At 32.3% G+C, this 19,409-nt stretch overlaps 1 pseudogene; it reads right to left on the minus strand.

The window, feature by feature from the left end:
- Window positions 1–134: 134 nt before the first annotated feature.
- On the minus strand, window positions 135–13,925 carry LOC139523572 (protein unc-93 homolog A-like; annotated as a pseudogene).
- Window positions 13,926–19,409: the final 5,484 nt, after the last annotated feature.

The following is a 19,409-nucleotide window of genomic DNA, read 5'->3' on the forward strand; positions in this document are numbered from 1 at the left end:
TACGGAAGACGCGCGTGTCGTCCACAAAAGAGTCATCAGTGACACTCGAATCCAAAAACGTCAAAAGGCCAACTAAAGCACGAAGTTAAATAGCAATGAGGACCAAAATTTCAAAAAGTTTGCCAAATACAGCTAAGAAAATCTATTCCTCAGGTAGACACGCAACAATTTCTTACCTTAGTAAAATCACCAGCAATGAATGCTTTGCTCTACACCACTGTACATCGTCAAAACCACTAACAATTTTTGAGTTGGGGATTTCCAGAAATGTTTAAAAGTTTCAACAAGCAAATGAAAAGAAAATTTGGCCTTTTTCTTTTTCATTTTCGTTGACGTTATGAACAGGTATGTTTTGAAGAAATATAACAATGATAAGAAATCCGATGGTGGCACTTGCCAAATAAATTCCACACACAGTATACACCTGAAGAGAAAAATTATCTTCATATGTGAAATTTTCCATAGAGTTTTAAATAATTTTATTATCAACATGGATAAATTCCCTTATTTCAGGGAGATACTCTTTTAATAGTCCTGCGTTTGTAATGGTCAGCTTCTTTGATATAATTTAAGCATTCACCTGGAAGAAAAAGAATATCTTCATGTGTGAAATATTCCATAGACTGTTAAATAATTTTATTATCAACATAGATAGATTCCCTTATTTCAGGGAGATAACTCTTTAATCAGTCATGCGTTTGTAATAGTCTTGAGTCAGTTTCTTAGATATAATTTAAGCATTCAGATGAATCAGACGGAAAATAATCTTTGTAATATAGGAGCTTAGAATACATTGATGAAATGGTTGAAACTAACCTACCAAATATTCCAAAAGTCATTTCCATTAGCCGCAGTTTAACTCCTTGTGTGATAAATGTGTTCCATTATTTTTAAAACGTTCTATTATTAATGATAAATACTTTTACTTTTACTGTTATCATTCATCTAGATAATTATCGTATCATGTCCAAAAGGAGGAGTAAAAAAAGCAACAGTAGTATACTGCTGTTCGAAAGTCATAAATCGATAGAAAGAAAACAAATCCGGGTTACAATTTAAAACCGATGAAAACACATCAACTTTAATAGGAAAACACCGAAACAATAGAAACACTGAAACGCAACAAAAAAAAAACCAATAGGCAATGCAACACACACAATAACGAACCATAAGATATCAACTGCCATTTTGCTGACATGGTACAGGACATATTAAAAAAGAAAAATGTGGGTTGAACATGGTTTTGTGTCTAACCAAACCTCGCACTTTTATGGCAATGTTAAAAATAACACTCAAATGACAATATTACATGACAGGACTACAGGAGTACAGTGACCCTCCACAAAGTAAACATACCCTGTCCAAGAGGCGGAGTAATCTAGTCAAACAAAACGTAGATATTTTTTTCGACTTTGCGTTTTCGCCTTTGCTGTTTACTAGATTCTATATTTCTTATAATCTAAGGGGATGTATTTAATATAGAAAGACCTACATGTAGGTACTTGTCTGTCTGAATCTCTTTTTGATAAATATTTGGAGGTTCATGTCTTAATCTTGACAAATTTAAGTCGTTATTTAATTCGTAACACACATATATAAAGTAGGAATAAATCAAACCAATGCTTCCCAGAAAACTAAGTGAAGTTTCTTTAATAACCAGTAAATATAGCGAAGACAATCATACTAGGTTGAATTAACATATTACTATATAAAAAAGGTACAGACTTCTGTAATCTATTACTGAATAAAATTGAGAATGAAAATGGGGAATGTATCAAAGAGACAACAACCCAACCAAAGAGTAGACCACAGCCGGAGGCCACAATGCGTCTTCAATGCAGTGGGAAACTCCCGCATCCGGAGGAGTCCTTCGGCTGGCCCCTAAACAAAAATGTATAGTAGTTCAGTGAGTGATAAAGAACGTCATACTAAACTCCGAAATATACGCAAGAAACTAAAATTAAAAAGCATACAAGACTAACAAAAGCCGAAGTATTCTTAAGATTTCTAATACAAACATCATGCAAGAATAGCGGCCGACAGATACTCAATCAATAAGTATTCAGAATATAGAAAGTTAATTTGATAATTTTACTTTGCAGAATGAACAGACGAGTCAATACACATTAGTTGGTCAACAAATAGATTAATTCAACCTATGATTGTCTTCAGCTAAGAATATGCACCAGGGACATCGACGACAATTGTCATTACCTTTGTTATATCAGGTCTATCGAGATTGGTATTGTTAACCTCTCTACCTGGGTCATAATTTGCGCCACAATGTATAAGATCCTCTGCTGATACGGTGAAGTTTTTTGCGTCATCCGGCCGTTGGCTAAATACTTCAGATGATATCAGATTTCCCCAAATTTGACCTGGAAGAAGGAGGGTGGTAAGTTCATTGTGTAAGCTTATTCATCATACATATATGTTAAAGTAATCCTGTTTAATTTGATCATAATATCTTAATCATGTTTAATTTGATCATAATATCTTAATCATTTTTAATTTGATCATAATATGTCAACCCTGTTTGATTTGCCGATCTTATAAACCAAGCTGTTCATAGTGATTCTTGTATCTTGTTCTTATGTTGTGCTGTTACAGTATTGTCCCAGGTTATGGATCGTTCGAGGGCTAACACACATGTTTAGTTCCACCGAGTTCGCATTATAAATGTGTGTGACCAAATTCAGCGTGTAATTCAGTGGCTGCCGATGCCTGATTTCTTTCTTCTTTCTTATTTTGTTTATCGTTTTGTGATAAATCTTGCCGTTTATTCCATGTGTTTAAGTTGTTCCCATTTCTTAAAGCTAACTGTACGGTTACCCGTATGTATCATAGTTTGCTAAATGTTGTATGGTGAACATAGTTTTACCTTAGCCCGTCTTATTTGAAATATGATGAGAAATTGTATTAGAAAATACATCTTTTTTGGCAAAGCAATTTCATTTCAAGTTTCAAAAAACTATTTACTACGGATAGGTATGGTCACAATACTTATATCGGTTAATATCGGAATGTGGACCGGAAAATCGTTTATGGTAACACTGTTGCTCATTCTCATATTCCGAAAAACAATGCTTGTCATATTACTCATCATACATTGCAGTTCTTTTAAAAAAATAAATACCATAACATTTAATTGAGTCAAGAATTAAATTTTTTAATCAAATTTTAAGATAAACTGTATACTTTTAACCATGGACACGCATTGTTTCGATTTGAGCTTAGTTTAAAGAAAGTATTCGTTGAGAGTTTTAAGTGTAGATTTACGCTATTTTTATGGTTCCCTTCTTGTGATACGAGTAATTAGGATTCCTTGAACTTTGGTAATCCTTGAACTACTCTAAAATGATCTGTTGAGGACTATATGGCTATTGTCCTCCGCGACTTTTAAATTGTCTGGCTTCCACTCGCTTGTGTAAATATTTTAAATTACACAAGTGAATTCCGTCTTACTACATTAAACACAACTAAACTCTAGTCATGAAAGATATTGTTGAACATGAAACGAGAACCGCATGGATTATGTGTATTCTTAAGATTTTCTTTGTTTTGATATTTTCTCGTATATATTTATGTTGCATCATGGGAGGATGAGGGATGTCATTGATGTTTGTCTGAAGTCTTTTTACTTACTTGTCTGAAAAACCATAAAGAAGAAACCAAAAAATCTATTAATGACATCATCTTCTGTGGCTCCAGTCAATTTTGCATACCATACTGCTGTCTTGGTCAGATATGTACACTTAGCAGACCACAAAGGGGCAGCGCCTAGACCAATGATAATAGATGCTGGGACAATAAGACCCCACACGGCATGGAAATTTGCTGCCATATATAGAATGTAGCAGATCATAGAGGCTGCAATGGTCCATTTACAACCAATATGATTAATGACAAACGACGGTACGAACATACATGACACAACAAGCGCTCCATATATAATAGACAATCCTCCTGTCCCGATCCCTTCATCCTTGTTAAGAGTACTTTGAAGATTTGTTAATGACTGGAAGGATGTAAAAAGAAAGACAAATCCGATGCTGACGACAAAAACATTCCGAAGGATCTGAAACTTTGTCAACGGAATGTCTTCATTTGTTATCTGTTTGTCGACTTCTTTCTTTTTGTCTGTTGCCATTTTATTTCTTAAAAATTCTGGAGAAAAAAAAACACAGATAAAAAATATAATGATGCTACATGTATCAATATCGATTAAATTCAGGAATATTTCTTTCAGATAAAAGGCACACCAATAGTCTTTGTTTTACAATTTTGAAATGTACAATGTAATATGTTTATTTTCGATGAAATTCAATATTTGAATTATTATATAAGATCTCTAATCATTACAATGTAAATTAATATTACCATTTTTTTTTTATACCCAATAAAAATATCGATCACATCTTCTTAATAAACAGTGCTTCTACAGAAATGTGTTTCGTAGATGATAGTTTTATATCAGGGGATTTTTTGTTTTTGAAGAGACCGCTTGGATTCCATATACAAATACATGGAAGAACTTCAAAGTATCACCAAACTGCTGTACTCTTTTTAAAAATTTGACAGCATATTTGTCGAATTTGTTGGATTTATATTTTAACAAAACGCATGTATTCCAATTGAAACTAATTGTGCATCCCTACTGACCAACTAATTGTTGTATTATTCATATGAAAGAGTTAGAAAAAAATTTGAAAAAATTAAAACAAAAATCCTATTGTCTTATTATACTTTTAATTTGACTTTCAGACGTATAGATGATGCCACGTAGCTCACTAATCCACATTTCAGAGAGACTGAGTGCTGTATTTCGTACTAGTAACCCAGTGAACTTGGCATTACCCGCACCACAAGGTCTCGTCACTCCATATCTAGATATCAGACTTCTTTGAACTTGTCAAGGACGGACGTTTTAATCTATGAGAAGCATGACGATTAATATTTTTATTGTGCAATCGCACTTTTATTTTGGTCGTTAAAAAAATTAAAGTTTAATAAATATTATAAAGAAATTTGTGATATTTAGAAAAAGTTTTATATGCTCGAGTTGCATGAGAAATTACATAAAAACTGCGGAGATTAAATATTAACAACACTGATTAAAATCATATGTTTCACTCTGATTGTCAAGGCCATAGACTGTCGTATTTTATATTATAGCCAGTAATATAAATCGTTGTGGATATGAAAACCATAATTTATTGAAATTGCCTAGAATTAAATTAAAATCCAAGAATTTTTTAATAAATTGTCAAACTGATGCATTTTTAAAAATCACAATAAAAAGTATGGATCACATGGCTTTTTTTCACGATACAGGTTGTACAAAAATGGCAGATTTGGTATAGATTTAATATACCATGGACCTGAAGAACTTACTTCAATTATAATACATAGAGAACCAAATGATGTGCGATAAAGAAAAATAATAAATCCATAGATTTGTATGATAAAATATGAGAAGATATGATTTTAGCATGATAGAAAAAGAAAAAACAAATACTCGTTTTCTTGTTTAACTACAATTATAAATAGGTAAATTCAAAACACATAGTATATCCGAGTTATCTTCCCTTACATATGCGTGTCAAAGTTCGTTGAATAAAAATGAATTAAACAAAAATATTCGTTTTTTGTAGCCTTTAAATATGATCAACATATTATTTTCTATACTACCACCAAAAGTCTTAAACATGAATTACTCATTACTCTCGATTTGATGCGACTGTCATACAAGTGAGAGGTTTAGTTAGCTATAAAACTAGGTTCAATCAACCATTTTCTACACAAGAAAATGTTTGTACCAAGTCAGGAATATGACAGTTGTTATCCATTCATTTGATGTGTTTGAGCTTTTGATTTTGCCATTTGATTAGGGACTTTCCGTTTTGAATTTTCCTCGGAGCTCAGTATTTTTGTGATTTTACTTTTTGAATATTTTATTAAAGATCTACACCGATTGTTATCTGCTTTTTCAAAATCCAAGATGAAGGAAAACACTCCATCTCGCTTCACGCCCTGAATACATTTGTGATTTGGTTTGAGATAATAAAGATCTATAATATATATAGTTAATATGCATGAATTGTTTTACTGGACGTTTAGCAACCAACAATCAATCAAAAGATCATTAACAAAAAGATAACAGAGTTAAACTAACCAATAATTCTGAATAAACAAATACCTGTTAGAAGTAAAGATAATTATGACGTAGCTGTGTTATTGTCTGACGCAGCTTTCTCTGATTGGTTCTTTTGTTTGATGTTTGCTATGACAAATTATTATATATCATTTTAATCATTTTGTCTTTAAAAAATATATCCTTGTACTGGTATAATTTAAATTAAATTATGATTTATATTCATGTATTATATTGACTGACTAATCTAACCAAATGGAGTAGGAAAAATCATTTGATAAGTTGTATGATTGATTGTATTAGTAAAGGTAACTGGAGAAATGAAATTTTATATATTATTGTTTTACTGATAATGTTGATTTTTTTTTCAACCTAGGAATTGCAAATGTCTTTAGCGTCTGATTGATTCAAATTTCTTTTCCCGCCAATCTTTGTTGTATCAAAACCAAAAAGAAAATTATGTTTGAATCGCTAAATTGCAAAACTTGTTTTTATTATAAAACAAGTGGTCATAGACCATATTCCTGTATCTTATCAAAATCTTCAGAAATGTAGTGTTTTGCATTATTGCCTCCCCGTACTACTTGTACATGTATAATTAATTTACTATTTATATATGCAACGAAAAGGACCATGAAACCTCTTTCGTTCGAATTTCATCTATCGCACAGCGCAAGTTTGAAGGAGTCACCCGTATCCGAAGAAAATAGACAAAAAGGACAGGGAGATAGACACAAACACTTGTTTAACACAAAAACGAGACACAAACACTTGCTTTAACACAAACGAATTACATAATCACTTGATCACGGCCGACACTCGGCTAACCGAGAGATTGGTCGGTTAATCTATATTGAGTATGCGGCTATATCGGCGGTTGGTCTGTTAATCGGGTTGGCTAAAGTCTGTTAATCAGGTGTTATCGAGAAAATCATTGAAAACTCAGCATGTTTCATTGCATAACCTTTTAAATATATGTTTATCATAAAAAAATATTTATGTCTAACAAAACTATTCAATGTACTGAATCCAGTGGTGTAATTATTATTTTTCTAGCTTCTATGTACGATCTATAAAATGAAAAGGCAAGTTACTCATCAATAAATTTATACACATTTTACACACACAAAATGTACACAAAATGTACACAAAATGACACTTGGGTTGAATTTACTTGCATGCAATATTTTAAATATCGAAAAAAGACAGGCATAATGTGTGTTAACCAAATTAATATCATTGTGTGAAAAATCTACACAAAAATCTGTATTTTGGTGACATAAATCAATCTTTATTTAAAACCTGGTCTGTTAATGGGTCGGATGTATAAAACCCGGTCTGTTAATTGGTCTGTTAAGAGTTATGAATGACAATAAAAGTATAATTTTATTACTTTATGGTGTGTTAATTTGGTCGGCTCAAGACGAGCGGCTAAAATATACGGAAACAACACTTGAGCAATGAAACATAAAATATATACGTAAACAAAACATGAGCAATGGAATATAAAATATACGGAAACAAAACACATGAATAATTAACAAATTAGGCAATGGATATTGAAAATTGATAAAAATGGTTTCAAAAAGTGTTAGATTAAAGTAAAATTGATTTTATCCGAGAATGGTCGCATATATCATGTGGATTCTGTTTAATTGTCATGAATGACACCAATTTGTCATCTACATTTGTAACCAGTATATACATCAGAGATTAACGTCGTAATGTAACTAAACATCAGTAAGTAAAATATATTGGGATGCCTAAATATAAAGAATAGAGAAAGAATAATGAGTAAGATAAATAAAATGTAGAGAAAAGTAACATAACAATTTAAAGAATACGGAAATAAACAACACCCCCAATCCGGACCCTCATGGTATACACGAGAATCTGGATGGAGATACAGAATATAAATAAAAGATAAGGACAGTAGAGAGTGATGCATTGCTAAAAAAGAGAGAGAGAAAACAATAATTGTTTAAGAATAAAGACATGAAACCCCCCTGGGTGTTGAAACAGTAACGGATTGCGATATACACATATTGGTGATAAATGCTTGAATTTAACATGTGGACAACTGCACTTCTCCTCTGCACATATGTAGAAAAGGAACTAAACGGAATAAAATGAATTAAAACTTAATACAACCAAATGTAGCTGCATTCGCTCCTTTCCATTTACTTCTTTAGAATGATTTGTAAACAACAGATGATTAAGTAATATAAGAAAAGAACCAATTGGATGATGCTGACGAATTAGGATTAAACGTCCAGTGACAAATATCATGTGCATATGAAAACGACAACACGTTATATGTACCCTGTGTTGTATTAGAAAGACACGTTCAGACGGATTTGAGAACATGCTCCTTTGAGCAGACACAAAAATTAAGGCTGATTGAAATCGTTAATAATAAATTCATGCATATTCCAGCGGCCAACCCAGATCACGCTATATTAAATTGACACACTCTTCAATAAAATGCAAAGAAAGTCAAAATAAAAATGCTTTTACTGGAAGGATAGTATTGCGCCGTATTATCATTTTATTTTACTCAAGAACATCTCATTGTTAACTTTTTCAATGGGAAAATATAAAGGTAGCAAAACTATTTTCGTTGCTAAATAACTCTTAACTGACACAATTTCAATTGTCCAACCCATTAACAGACTTTATTCCCATAATTTTCACTAAAACGTGGTATTACTCACGTTATATTACAATTATGAAATATTTACTATATTTAAGAACCACAGTAGTATTTTGTGTCTTTTAAATGATATCTAAAATTGTTTGTTTCGCCTTTTATTAAAAAAATTGCTATACGTGTATCATAAATACTACATACTTGCGCGACGCCTTTTACTTTTACTGAAAACGGCGCAGACTATGAAATGTTTTTAAAGGTGGAAAATGTTCTATGATAGATATCATTTTGTCAGACACTTTTCTTTTTTTGATTTGATTCTTATAATATGCCAAAAATCTGTATGTTTGATAGAGTTTAACATTTTATTGTGCGTTTTACTCTTAACAGACGTATAGCCAACCCGATTAACAGACCAATCGCCCATATAGCCGCATACTCAATATAGATTAACCGACCAATTTCTCGGTTAGCCGAGTGTCGGCCGTGTTGATTTCACATAACACATAAACAAACACTTGATTTAACACAAATTCATGACAATATACAATTGATTTAACAAAACACATAACCAAACACTTGATTAAGCACACAATATGACATATCAACGTGATTTGACACAAATACATGACATAAACGCTTCCGCGCTTCATAAAAAATGTACTTCGGTCAACGCATTTACATCCCAATAAAGTTACAAAAAGAAGCATTCAATTCTTAAAAACATATCCTATTGCATTGGTGAGACATTGTTTTTATTAATTCACAATTCTGTTTGTATGTTTTGTAACTACATATACTAGTATTAGAAATGTGTATCTGACAATAAACAAAATGGCAAATACAGTTGAAAAATGTTATAAAACGGTAGATATTCATGTGAAAAAAATCAAAGTCAAAGTTATTGGTTAATCATACCTTCCAAATTCTAGATACTGAAAGTACCTGTGAAGTAGAAAGAGCTTTCCTTTTGGTATGTCATTCGTGCCTTTGATTGATAGGGATTGATTTTGTGAATTATTACAAATTTGGGGCTACGGTATCATGATAGTATTTATTAAATAACACTGTACTGTGTTTTGATGTCAGAAATAGAAACTTTACAAAAATGTTGCAAGGGATGCGTTATAGAAATTTTATTACATAATTTTTAAATTTTTATTAACTGGTCTGAATAATATAGGTTACATGCAAAGTTTTATTTTTATAATATGAAATGCTTTAAAATTATACTACTGACTTTATAAAAACATACTGATCTGCGTTCATTACTAAGAAAAATATGTAATTTTAAGTTTATAACACTGTTTTCAATATTTATTCTGTATAAGGGGAAGTAACACATTGCAATGTTCATTGAAGTTTACAGATTTTACTTGTCTTCTTGTATTGAGGTTTACATCATTTCTTCTTTTATTCAGTAATAAAATTATATAAAAAAAAGAAGATGTGGTATGATTGCCAAATGAGACAACTATCCACAAAAGACCAAAATGACACAGACATTAACAACTATAGGTCACCGTACGGCCTTCAACAAGGAGCAACGCCCATACCTCATAGTCAGCTATAAAAGGCCCCGATAAGACAATATGAATGTCCTATCATCAAGAAAAGGGCATCATCATGAAATAAAACCAGAGGGAGGGGGATTCAGTCATTTTTAAAAAGGTGTTCTTAGGGCAATCCAGGAAAAAGAGGGTGATTCATATAAGTCCCCATTCAACTAACAATCAAAATGGTCACGTGAAGGGCTAGTCCGAGATTACTCTGACGTCCAACGGCTGTTTTGCCTTGCAGACAAGCTGGGGCCGACCCGTGGTCTCACGGCCCCAGCTTGGACGTCAGAGTAATCTCGGCCGACTAGTGAAGGGCAATGATTTCGAGCAGAGATTAACAATATGAACAACATGTGTAAACATAAAAAACTATATACATGATATATATACCCATTGGTTCAAGATGAGATCAGATGTGAAAGTTTTATTTCCAATCAAGGGGCCACAAGGGAAAACAAGTATAGGGAAAAATAACATTGATTAGCATAGATACATAGAATGTACATACACAATCACGATACAATTAGACTGTAAATAATAAAACCCTTGGTTTATAATATATAATATATTTTTATGAGAAATTAATACATCTAACCCATATTGACTTGAATAAATTTTCTATCAGCATTAAGAACCTGATTGTCTTCACAGCTTAGTAAATAAATATTTTTTTGGCTGATTGTTTAGTAAAGTAAAGTTAGGTATTTTTGGAAAACAAAGTCAAGAAAACCATCTCTATCAGACTTAAAAATTTCTCACATCTGTGAAGTTAAAAAATGTATTTCATCTTCAACACAGCCAGAGGAGCATTTTTTGCAAATTGTTCCATTTCGTGGAATATTAGAAAAAAATCAGTTTGCAGCTTATGAGCAGATATACGTAATTTACAAATAGCTCTTCTAAAATCGAAATAGGAATTGATCATAAACAAACACAATTGTATGCAAGTTTTGGTTTAGGGACAAGCATCGAAATTCAGCAACTTTTTTAATGGCTTGATATCAATTTTCAATTGCATGTTCTTAATGCCAATCTCTTGATGAGGTTTTTACAAAATATGCTATCAAGAAAATCTGCAAGATTAGTTTTGTCGATCTTAAAGTTTTCCAAAGCATATAATACAGCTTCATTCTCACATGGAGTCTGGTACTAAAAAGATATCCATAATATCCAGTTTTACGTAACTAAACATTGCTTATTCAAATAAAACTCAGTCTAGTGCAATTGAATCATGAAAGATTTAAAATTGTGCTCACAAGATTTTAAAATTTGTGCGCTAGAGATTAAAAGGCGTGCGCACAAACATTCTAAACTTCATCTTTGGCACTTAAGGGGCTCCGTATACAAGTACCAGGCAGATATATCATCATCTACTCTGAAGTCCATGGCTTCCACGAACGATTTTCAGACACAAACAATAATACTATTGTAACGGAAAATAAAATTAGCGTCTCTTAAAAATTTTGTTAAGTATATTTCAATTGAAACTTATAATAAACAAAATACAAATATAGACAGACAAAGAAGTTCATTGTGCAAACTATACTCATGCCTTCTCATCCATGCTTGAAAATCACCTTATGTCTATATATAATTATCTATATATCATATATCTTATATCTTGAAAATAATCGATGCTTGTCCTAGATAAGTATTATATTACATTTATATAACTTTAACTTCCGGGTCTGGTTTACACTTCTGCGATTGATTTAACTTAATAATTGTAGAAATACGCGGATTAAGGGAGTGGTGTTTGAGAGGGGGAGGTGGTTTGTCCAACTCCTTATGGATCTACATTTATGGTTAATCAAGACTGTTTACCTATACTCCAAATTTTGTCTAGTTAGCGGGGCCGTGGCCCCCTTTTTCAATTTGTCATAAAGGAAAGCAGGTGTTAATCATAACAGATCGTTGATCATTTATGAAATATATCCACATTTATTTTTTAGATTTTCATATTGATCTTGATATCCTTTTTAGAAATTTGTCTATTGTATTAAACATGTATAAAAATGAGAAGATGTGGTACGATTGCAAGGAGATGACTTCAGGAACTATTAGGTCACCGTACGGTCTTCACCGAAGAATAAAATCTATACCTCAATTACAAGAGATAAAAGGCCCTAGAAAACTTGTGGTTAAAAAACCTAAAACGGAACAACATTAGATTTTTATAATGAGTTTTTGAAAACGTATTGAAATCGTCTCCTCATCTAGACAGTGGCGAATCAGCATAACACGAACCCTGCTTTGTACTAATTCGACAAACTGCTGGAATTTAAACGTGCTAACTAATGAGGTAACAGTCCACCGGAAGACATGTCACTCTTTCTGGACACATTATTCTCCCCGAGCTCACCAGTTTCACATGTTTGACGAATAAACAACAAATACATGTATCAGATGCTGCTTTTGATATGTATGTACTAATATATATGGTATTTTGCTGATTGGATCTACATCGCAAAGTATTATTCAGATTGTAACTTGCATTTCATTAGGTCGAAATTAATCTGTATCAAACACAAACACAAATATAAACAAAAGCTAAAGGCAAAACAATACACGATTGAAAAGTGGTTGAATTTAAGAAAGAAAAAGTAAATTTTGGTTGAAGACAAGGTTTTCCTTCATTATCCCTTTTTAAGACATCTAACCCATATTGGCTTGAATAAATTTTCTATCAGCATTAAGAACCTGATTGTCTTCACAGCTTAGTAAACAAATATTTTTTAAGTCAAACTATCCATAAGATGTCATTTGATGTGAAAAAAGGGTGGGGGGCGGGAGTATAAACCATTGCTGTATTTGAGGTGTCTTTCATATAAGAATTAAAACCCTACTAGATTTTTATTTAACGTTGTAGTTTATAGTTTCAAGGAGGTCATGTTGGCGAGCGGGTTTATAATATTCTCGAAAACCAGCAATAAGAACAACTCTGTGTAAGTAATCACATACATTGTATATACGACGCCATTAAATAAAATGAATGGATGTACACATAATAAGTCGTAAATTTGTCAATGAAATGGCCTTGATGTTTAAACATCTTTTCAGAGTACAATGTACATATTTAAATAATATGTGTATTCATCTTCGTCAACTTGGTCAATTTGTAATTCTATACTCAAACTGGGAAAAAAACATAATAGTATGTAAATTTGACCAAATAATGTTTACCGTAATTCGAATAGAATGTATTTTAAGAAGCATATTTTTCTGAAGTCGCATCAACATTTGCACTTGATGATCTAAACTCTCATACTAAACTGAAAGTTCGAAGTTTGTGAAAAAGAAAACTTAACTTACCTTTTTGCGTACGTATTAAAATTTATCAAACCGAATGCTGTAAATCTTATGTATGTAATAAATTAACTTATGCAAATTAATAGACATTTATTGCACGGTATTTTTGTAGTACATGTAATCACAGGCCCTTCCTTCAGCCGTACATGTACATCGTTACTCAGCAATACAAAAGTGAACCTCACTATTTTCGTTCGATTATTTGTGTGATTTCAATCCATAAACTATAATAATGAAAATTTGAAATCACATACTTGAAGATGCACATTTTAAGATAATATTAATGAACAGTTATGTTAAAAAGAAATTTCACTTCTTATAAATTTCTAATATACATGGAAAAGACAAATATACTTACCTATATATGTAAACAACTGTTACGACGTTACACTTGATTGCATATGCGACCCTATATTGTACGTCACATTAGTTTTCTGTCACCGCTGTATCAAAACATGTTCATTTTTTTGTTATTATGAATTATTATGTCACGGCACTTTAATATTGACAAAACTTTGTGCAGTATGACCTACTTTTTTGTAACTTCTTCTGGACTGAAAGTGTGTTATGTCGTAGCGGTTATTTACCTATATTATTTTTTTATATATCAAAATATCAAAATGAAAATTCTAATTATGATTTCACCTTAAATGTGTGCAGAAAAAACATGATATCATTGTTATGATGAAAAGATAACATGAATCATGAAAATCATGAAAAAAATCCCTAAAGTTGATACATTTGTTATAGGCTTTTGAATGATAACAAAACAACGAACATTTCAACCTTGTTTTTTTAACCAGACTTGAGAACAATGGTGAATGAATTAAACATAGGGCATTGATGACGATCTGAAATCAGAATAAAAAAATCATCATTAAAAAAAGATGAAATTTTCTCTTCCCCAATTTTTTATAATAATTTTTTTAGAAAAGATCTACTGTAGCATTAGCCCCTACCACGAATTACTTTAACCGGATAAGAACGGATAAAGTCTGAAGTGAAAAAAAAAAGAGAAAATACAAGGAAACGTTACGTGTGACGTCCACAACAGTTTTCTTATAAAAAAAAAATAAGCAATTAAAACAGATGTGTGGTAAGCATGAGTGCAAATTAGGTACTCCTCATTAAGAAACCTGGATCGTATAAAATTAAGTTTTAACACGTTTTTCTGTGATTCAATGTGGGTTCTGAATTTAAATTGTGGATTTTTATAGTAAATGTATAAAGTATGATACTTCTACACAATAACTACATGTAGCTTTCAGTAACTGTCAGTTCTCTCAGATCTGTAGTCAGCGTCTCTTAAGTTCGGGGGATTTATTATAATACCCTGCCACGTCCGGTTTGTGAAAAAGATCTTTTCGGTTTTGTGTCGATCTGACGAGTTACATGTAAGCACTTTTCGACTTATTATTATAGTATGTTTTTATGTTGTACTGTTACACCACTTGTCAGGTTAAATGGAGGGTTTGGCGACTACTAGCCAGTTTAGTCCAACCACATTCTGTTTGTTAGTGGCTCGTTTCAAAAGCCGGTAATTCAAAGTTTTTTTGTAGCTGTATGTCATATTTGCTTTTCTTTCATTATTGTTTACATAAATTAGGCCGTGTGTTTTCTCGCGTGAATTGTTTACATTTTTCATTTCGGGTCCTTTTTTACTGATCGTGTGGTATGGGTTTTGTTCATTGTTGATTGACATACGATGATCTTTAGTTATGAAGTTCGATGTCATTTGGTCTCTGTTAGACAGTTGTCTCATTTGCAATAATACCACATTTTCTTATTTTTATAAAGATTAGAAAACTTTGTTCCTTTAATAAACGAAGTCCAAAGAAAAATGTCGACATGGGAGCAAATTAGGTACTCATTTAATACATACTTCCCGAATTTAATTGAAAAGAGGTACCAAACTGGCTTAAGTCCTTGGGAGGAAATCACTAGTAAGTAGGACACTCTTTGTTCTGATGTGTCCAAGTGGAAAGGACAGACAGATACTTATTTATAAGTAAGCGCGGGTATTTACAGTTCTTGACACAACAAAAAATTGAGAAAACCGCAATTTCCAAATATATAATCAAACTGCATTCAGTTCAAACTTTTCTTATTTTACGATTTAAAAATAATAATGTTCGTTTGTAGAGCTAAGGAATGTCTACAAACAGTTATCAAAGGTACCAGGATTATAATTTAATACGCCAGACGCGCGTTTCGTCTACATAAGACTCATTAGTGACGCTCAGATCAAAATTGTTATAAAGCCAAACAAGTACAAACTTAAAGAACATTGAGGACCCAAAATTTCAAAAAGTTGTGTCAAAAACGGCTAAGGTAATCTATTCCTGAGATAAGAAAATCCTTAGTATTTCAAAAATAGAAAGTTTTGTAACAGGGAATTTATAAAAAAAAAAAAGAGACCATATAATTGATATTCATGTCAACACCGAAGTGCTGACTACTGGGCTGGTGATACCCTCGGGGACGAAACATCCACCAGCAGTTGCATCGACCCAGTGGTGTAAACAGTTATCAAAGGTACCAGGATTATAATTTTATACGCCAGACGCGCGTTTCGTCTACATAAGAGTCATCAGTGACGCTCAGATCAAAATAGTTATAAAGCGAAACAAGTATAAAGTTAAAGAGCATTGAGGACCCAGAATTCCCAAAACTTGTGCCAAATACGACTAAGGTAATCTATTCTGGGATAAGAAAATCCTTAGTTTTTTTGTTAAATTGAAAGTTTTGTAACAGGAAATTTATATAAAACAAATAACCATATAATTGATATTCATGTCAGCACCGAAGTGCTGACTACTGGGCTGATGATACCCTCGGGGACGAAACGTCCACCAGCAGTGGCATCGACCCAGTGGTGTAAACAGTTATCGAAGGTACCAGGATTATAATTTAATACGCCAGACGCGCGTTTCGTCTACATAAGACTCATCAGTGACGCTCAGATCAAAAAAGTTACAAAGCCAAACATGTACAAACCTAAAGAGCATTGAGGACCCAAAATTCCAAAAAAGTTGTGCCAAATACGGCGAAGGTAATTTATTCCTGAGATAAGAAAATCCTTAGTATTTCAAAAATTGAAAGTTTTGTAACAGGGAATTTATATTAAAAAAAAATGACCATATAATTGATATTCATGTCAACACCGAAGTGCTGACTACCGGGCTGGTGATACACTCGGGGACGAAACGTCTACCAGCAGTTGCATCGACCCAGTGGTGTAAACAGTTATCGAAGGTACAAGGATTGTAATTTAATACGTCAGACGCGCGTTTCGTTTACATAAGACTCATCAGTGACGCTCAGTTCAAAATAGTTATAAAGCCAAACAAGTACGACGACCCAAAATTCCAAAAAGTTGTGGCAAATACGGCTAGGGTAATCTATTCCTGGGATAAGAATATCCTTAGTTTTTTTCCGAAAAATACAAAAGAGGATTTAAGAGGGGTCAGGGACCCGGGACTCCATTTTTTTTTGGAAAAATAATTTCAGTCAGTAATTGTGTGTTTTACAGGAAAAAAGAAAACTCTTCTTTTCTTAAACTTGTGTATTACCTATGTAGTCATTTCTTAAGGCCTTGCTATTTAAGTTATACATGATGTTGCAATATATTAATAAAAGATGCATGTTTTTTTTTAATTTTACAATTAAAATATTAAAGCATGCAATCCAAGAGTTTAAATGCCTTGCTTGCCAACTGTGTTTGGTTGTATGCTCTTGCATTGTAATTAATATTGACATCTACATTCAATGGAGAGATGGAGTAACAGTTTGTTTACTATATAAAAAAGAGTTGATTGGACAATGGATATTATATTTGAAACAAGTTTAAAATGCATTGACAAATCAAACCTTCGTGTTTAGTAAACAGACTGTTATACTCCACCTACCCATTGCATTAAGGTGTCAATCTTAATAACAATGCATGAGAAAACAACCAAACAAAGTTAGCAAGCAAGGCATTTAAACTCTTGGATTGCATGCTTTAATATTTTAAATGTAATAAGTCTATTTAACTGAAGGTTTTATTCGCTTTGGGTAATGTTGACACTTTTGTGCTTTGTAAAGAATATTACCATACAAAAATTGGATGTGAAATACCTGAACGTATAAGATGTCTGCATGTAGAATTACTATAACGAATTATCTTAAAATGGATAATTATTAATTAGGACGAATTTCTTTAGTATACATACTGAAGTCGTCATTATTGAGAACCAATATATCATACAAATATCTAAGAGACTTTTTCATAGCGTACAGCCTATTGCATTGAGTATGTAGGCAAAGGTAGCATTTTAGATTAGCTAACTTACAAGCTGAACAGTGAAGTCATTATTAGGTAAGGTAAACTATCCTCCTTTCGAAGTAGCCTAGTCCTACAGACAGCTACATATAAATTGGTTATCTGTTTGACTAGTCTACTCTTAAAGGAGGGTAGTTTACCATACCTAACAATGACTTCACGGTTCAGCTAGTAAGCTAGCTAACCAAAGATATTGCATTTGCCTTCACACTCAATAAAATCGGCTGTAAGGTTGGCCTCTCTGTTGTTCCTAAAGATCGTATTATTAAATTGTTAACTGATTATGTAAGATATATCATCCTTTGAAAGATCAGTTTTAATATAAGATAAGATTTAAAGCTAACAAATTACGGCGGATTGAATTGAATGTAAAGTACCGGTATGTGATCTAGTGCACTCGAATACACATGTATTCATCTATCATTTTTCTAAACCATGTATTGTTATATGCATATATTTCGCTGTTTAATTGTCCGTTGAAAATCTCATTACCTATATTTGTCCATTTATAGTAAACTCAGTAATTTCCGTTCATGCTGCGAACACATGTTTATTCCTTAGCCGTATCACGGGTAGTAAGGTCGTCATATCGAGGAGCGTTTAGTACAGTGATTTTGTCATAGTTTGGATAAGTTTGACATGACGGTGTTAAGTCTTTTTGATGACAATCAATGAAAAAATGTAAACATTGGGATATTTTGTAAACGGACCTTCTGATCATTAATTCAAGGTGGTAAGTACAAATGTACCTTTGTATAAAGTAAATATGTTAGTACATCACAAGTGGTATCATATGGTTAATGATTTAACACAGAACAAAGCTTGCGTATGTCAAAATTTAAAACTTGCTAATTGGTTTATCGTGCATAAAAAAAATATTTTCTTACAGTCTGTTACATCACATATATCTTCGTGATATAACACTACGGTCAATTATTCTGAAAAATATCTACTTTTGCAATCAATTCAAAATTACTGAAATATCTGTGTCATGGTTTGGTTCATTAGTGTCATGATTAAGTTCATGTTCAACATGGTTCAGTTATGTAATTCTTCTCGTGTATAATGAAGAGTTACTATCAAAATTAACAAAAATCGTTCCATTTGAAACACAAAAGGACATAACGCACAAACAATGTAGTAATATGTTATAAGTAGATGCAATATGATTGCCAATGAGATAACTATCCACCTGATATCAAATGACGTAGATGTTAGCAGCTTTTTGTCATCAAGAGGCCTTCAACATTCAACAATGAGCAAAACCATATTTCTTAGCAAGATATAAAAGGCTGCGACACAATTCAATGTATAGCAATTCCAATTAGAAAATCATCGCCCTAATTTCTGTCCAAAATAAATAGCAAAATATGATACACAGTTACATACGAGATTCACGGCATTACAGACACT

The sequence above is a fragment of the Mytilus edulis genome, chromosome 5 (genome assembly GCF_963676685.1).
Source record: "Mytilus edulis chromosome 5, xbMytEdul2.2, whole genome shotgun sequence".
Lineage (NCBI taxonomy): Eukaryota > Metazoa > Mollusca > Bivalvia > Mytilida > Mytilidae > Mytilus > Mytilus edulis.